Source organism: Haemaphysalis longicornis, unplaced genomic scaffold (genome assembly GCF_048455015.1).
Source record: "Haemaphysalis longicornis isolate Haplotype H1 unplaced genomic scaffold, Haemaphysalis longicornis Haplotype H1 scaffold_1, whole genome shotgun sequence".
Classification (NCBI taxonomy): Eukaryota; Metazoa; Arthropoda; class Arachnida; order Ixodida; family Ixodidae; genus Haemaphysalis; species Haemaphysalis longicornis.
Window position 1 is genome coordinate 48,898,539 of NW_027526203.1, and position 5,336 is coordinate 48,903,874.

A 5,336-nucleotide genomic window follows, 5' to 3' on the forward strand; every position below is an offset into this window, starting at 1 on the left:
GTGACCGAAAGCTCACTGGTTCTGCGCCGCGGCGGCGCGCCTGACCGCCACTTTCGCCAATAGGAAACTACGTACCTGTAAACAATGTAACTGGGAGGTTGGCGTAGACTGAACGTCTTCCCTCCGTACCTTGCAGATATTACTTTGTCTCCCCTTACTACACCTGCCCAGTAGTGGCGGTGTTGAGTTCGCGCTACGGCGTTTCAGTGGTTTCAGTCCCGTGAGCGTGCTCAACTAGCTCAAACCCACGGTGGTTTATCTCAGTGTCACCTGTTATGCTTTGTAATGCATGTGTTATTCATATTGTAAGGTACAGACCACAAAACGTCTGTGGTCACACACAACAGTGCCACAAGGTAATCTGGCTCAGTTGCGACACAAAATACGATATCCGCACACGTTTTCCCTGTGTTATCTGACCTATTTCGTTGCAACGTCTTTCCTATGGAAACGTTGCTGCGTTTTTCTTGTCAAGAAAGTTTTTTCTGACTTAGATCCGGTTTCTTTATTTGACTCATTTACAAAAACAAATCCTCCAACGTAAGGCCCCGCGGCACTCACTAATTGATTTCTATCACTACCCCGGGTGCCACTACTCCCGTAATGTTATTGGAAGGAGAAATAAATGAAAAATTAGTGCCCTTCCACTCTGCGAAGATGGATGACCTGCACAGCTAGACGCAGTCCACGGAGTGCACGAAACAAAACGCGTTTGTTCTAATTTGCGATGGAGCATAATTCATAGCCAATTAGTTGAATGAATTTCTGAAGGATCCAAGCTTTGTTTTGGCAGATAAAGATGGAGCTGCCTGTGTCCCGGCGTCGAAAGCATCTTACTATTTGAGTAATGCACAAAATCAATCCGCTCTAGCACTAAGGACTCCCGACAAATCCCGTTGTGACGTTTAAATTCCTCGTTTAAACCTCGCACCAGCACAACGGAGATTACATCCATCAGTACACTCTAATCCTGGTAACCCATAATGTAACTTCTAAACGGAAGTAACCTATAAAATAAAGGTTACAATGGATTCATTTTGATGTTTTCTTTATCCCAGTCCGTTCTAAGGGTTACAAGCGTGAGGTTAAAAGCGATTTATAGGTTACAATAATGATTTATAGGTTACATCAACAAAACCTGACATGTAACCTCTACGTTGTAACCTATAAAACGCCCTGTAACCTCTAGGAGATGCTCGTCGCGCCTTCTCTCCGGGCGGCCGTTGATTTCTCCGTTGCATGACGGGATATAGAGAAATGGCGGCGCGGGCAGGCCCGGTGGCCACATTTTCGCGCCACTCGAGCCTTTTAACCGCTGTGATACCCCTACGGTGAAGCGAGGATTGCTGTTAAAAGACTTATTTGTCGGCGTGAGTCGCGGAGGCTGCGGCGAGCCCATTTGTGACTGGCAGCGCTTCACGGCCCGTTCTTTTACGACCAGCATCAAGTTCGCATGTTGGACCAATGCCCCGGCGCCAGTGAAAGCGAACTCGGTGAGTATATTCCCGTGACGGTTTCGGTGTTTTCATTGGATGTATCTTTTCGCTGGGGGCTTTTCAATTTGAAATTGCAGCATTCGAGAGGGATTTTCGTTACCTGACTGGTTGCTTCGCTGGACGTTTTCTGTTGTCCGCGACGGCAATTGAATGAAATCACGGGCTTGCGTTCGTTGCGTCAGACTAGAGCGGACGATCGGGAAAGCACAGATAACGGCGCCCGTGACCTGCTTTCTGCTCTGCTTGCGCGCCTTCGTCATGTGTTGAGCGTTTTGTTTACGCTGTTCGCTGCATCGGGCGCACTTGACGAGTTATTGGCCCAGGTAAGTGGCAGGTAGCTCTGTTTGAATAATTGATTTTTTTCCCATTAAAGTCTTATATTATCGCGCTATTCTGTGGGTATTATCATTTTGTTTCAGTCGTCGGGAAATGTTCATTTTTCTCGCTGCATATATTCGGAATGGTGTCCATTTTATTGGTCTTGTAGTAATATATCCGGATAAGCACAAGGTGTGTGCTGCAGAAAAGTAGTCCACTAAATGGTGCCCGAAATTTCTAAACTCACTTTTGTCCAGCACAAGCCTCTTTTTTGTTAAAGTTTGCCTTACGGCACAATAAAAAGTTTTCGTATGTACAACACTCCTCATTTTTTTCATTCTTTTTATTAAGTGGGTAAATTTGGTGTTAGTCATTTTGAGACAGCGGGCCATTTCCACCATATTAAGTGGTTTATTATTCTCGTTCGCACAAATCAGTCGTTTATTTATTCGCGTGGTATTGCAGGGCAAATGATTGTCTCGCGTGATCCTAGTGTAGTGTAGTAAAGCGACTTTACAGAATGGTGGTATGTATGAGCCAGCATGCAGGCTGCTTGATTGTTGTTTTTTGATGATAAAGAAATTGTGACGTATTACGCAGAGACAGGTGCAGGTGTAAAAATGGGTTCTGCACCCTCATCGGATCCTGGCTGTTCAAAAAGTGTGGTTGCATCTGGCTACCTATGCTGTGACTTATCAGCACTACTGTTTTTTCTTGGAGGCAGTGTTCCTTGAGCTGACAACCAGGACTCCCCTGCGTATGACACAAGTTGAAATGAAGTCTGATTTCAGCGGAAACAGCGGTATGAAAATGCAATAACTAAAACACATTCATTCAAATATTCTTTGTAAAGATGGCACCCAGGCCTGCACGGACAAAAGTATGATTCACTTGTAAAAATGCGAGGCCTTTCTTTAAGTGTTATGATGTTATATTTCGTATCTTATTTTGTCTCATGTTTAGTGACTCTTTCTATCAGTTCGTTACTACATGAGCGTTATGAATTCACATAACGATTTCCTCAGCACGGAGCTTTGTAGTTTTTCAGCAACTCTAGCTATTCTATAAGATGCGTGGTTTTGCAGAGCCAACAAGAAGAACTCTTTTTCTAAAATAGCTCTGTAAGAAATCTCCAGTTGTTAGTGAGTGCTTGTGCTGTGTTCTTTTCTTCGTCTTGTCAAGTTTGAGGTGTTCTTTCATTATGAATGTATACCAACTGCCCAGCTCTAAAGCCTATTACATTTTAACCCAAATAACCCTTCGAGTCATTACAGGTACAGACCTCCTGCGAATGCCACTTGAAGATCGGTGCAAATTCTAGATGTATCCTCTCCCACAACACATCTGGACGAAGAAAAAATGTAAGTTGGCGATTCCTTTTTACTGATAGCCAGGAAAAAACCACCGATAAGAACACTTTACTTAAATGAAAACCGTTTTGGCTTCCACGTGGGATCCTTGTTCAAAATGAAACTGCCAGTACAAGGGGGGGGGGGGGGGGAGGATGTTTAAGTACAGCCAAAAATGTGACGCAGGTGGCGTCAGCATCGTGAACGCACGTTTCCTGGGTTTAGTGCGACGTTCGATGTTGCGTGTACTAGTGATTCCACATGAAGGCGGGGAAACGTTTTTGTTTTCTCTTTTGCAAATGTATGTCAGTTTATCTCGTAGCCCAAAGTTTCTGCCTGTTCTGGGTGAGCATGCAGAAACATTTCGCGAGATTAACTGGAGCACGGCACGATTAAAATTCGGGAAGGTTGGCCGGTATGACTATAGTGGCGTCGCGTTGTTCTGAACAATGCGGCCAAATTACTCTGTGTAACGATTACTGAAATGATGTGAAATTATTAGGAAAGGCCGTAAATCACACCTCTTGTGTGGCCTTTCATTTTATTCTCTGGTCTCCGTCTTCATTTCCGTGCCATATATTTTTCGTACTTCACATGCCTGTGGTTTGGTGTGAGGGGCTTAAGGTTGCACTGGATTTTGTTCTTTTTCTGAAATTTTCTGTAGATGGCTCTTCAAGGTGGGGAAATCCAAGTGACGGCCCCTCACATTTATACCTCCATCTGCGGCAGCAGGGAACAAGATGACCGCGGGAAATCTTCAGCGTGCCCTGATTTTGTGCCTGCTTGTGTACTACGTAAATTGCGAAGCTTATCTCTGAATTTTTCCAAGCGCCTTTTTTCATGCAGGAAATTATAGATACCATTTAAAGTTTGCCCAAAAGACAGATTGAAATCGGCCTAGAAACTTGTTCGTGCTGCATAAAAAACGATAACTTGGCGTGGGAATCACAACTCAGGTGGAACTGTAAAGAGGAACCTAAGAGGGAAGTGTAAAGATGGATTCGTAAAGACGAGTGAATTCCAAGTGTAATATTAGACTGAGTGAAACGGAGAATGTAGGGAACATAGCCATAAACACTGCTTTGTATGAAAAAGTGAATTTGTAATAAATGTTCTTTCTACTTTCCCCTATTCTGCGTTTTTTCTGTGGGGAACCATGACAACAACGCTGTACTGGGAAAGTGCACCCCTGAGAACCATCTTATAAATGTAGCTCAAACTCGAATTCGTCTGAAATTGTTCAATGGCAGTATCCAAACAATTCGGAATGCTTTGCATACATCCGTGCAAATATTGAGGTAAAGAATTTGTGTATTTGGCCATGTTTGTGAAGCTGTTCACGCAACATTTATTAAATAGGTTTAATAAGAATATATGAATAAACCGAATTTTACCTGGAAGTCTAAAGCAATAACGAAACACCAATTCGCCCAGGAAACCGCACTCGTCTAATACTCATTAAGGAACGATAATAACGTTGGGGTGGTTCGCAGCTTTGCTTTTTAATAAAGAGCCCACAGGTGTTTCATAATAATAAATGTAAATGTTCAAAACTACCGATGTCAAACTTCTGGAAATGTGTTCCTGTTAAATGCGCAAATATGTGTGCATGTACTGCAATTCTGTTTTGATAATCATGGCCTAGGTTGTCAGACAAGAATGTTTGGCTTAAGGCTATGTTATAATAACTTCGGCGTCCTTTTCAAGTATGCTATCAAGTGCATGTTTCCACTCAAGCTTGGTTTCACTAAAGCCTAATGTTGTTTAACTAAAGCTCAATTTAGCAAAAGACCTATCATGCATGTTTGATACTGGTTTCTTAAACGGCACAAATCTGATGCGAACATCAAATTTAGTTATGCTTGTTTATATGACTTAAGCGTTGCCAATACTCACGAAGATTTTTGGGTGACAACCTGGGTAACAATTATCGAACAGGTAATGCAATGCATATATATTAAGAGAACATTTTCAAGCTTTTTGGCACTGCTGTTTTAGGAATTATAAAAGTAACTTCTCTTTTAGCCCCAGCCGTGTGGCCGGCAGTTTATTCAAGGGACGAAGAAAAGACACCCGACGCAAAAGTTTAGACGGCGCAATGGACAGCATGCTCGCACATATCTTCCACTAACGCAATGTTTGTTTACCACGCGGAAAAGGCGCCTTCGGGGTG

The 5,336-nt window shown here is 43.1% G+C and overlaps 1 long non-coding RNA gene across 1 annotated transcript; it reads left to right on the forward strand.

The window, feature by feature from the left end:
* Window positions 1-1,278: 1,278 nt before the first annotated feature.
* Window positions 1,279-4,285, forward strand: LOC144163948 (uncharacterized). The gene is made up of 4 exons (XR_013320976.1): window positions 1,279-1,493; window positions 2,535-2,616; window positions 3,089-3,175; window positions 3,828-4,285. It is a non-coding gene; the product is annotated as an uncharacterized LOC144163948 (long non-coding RNA).
* Window positions 4,286-5,336: the final 1,051 nt, after the last annotated feature.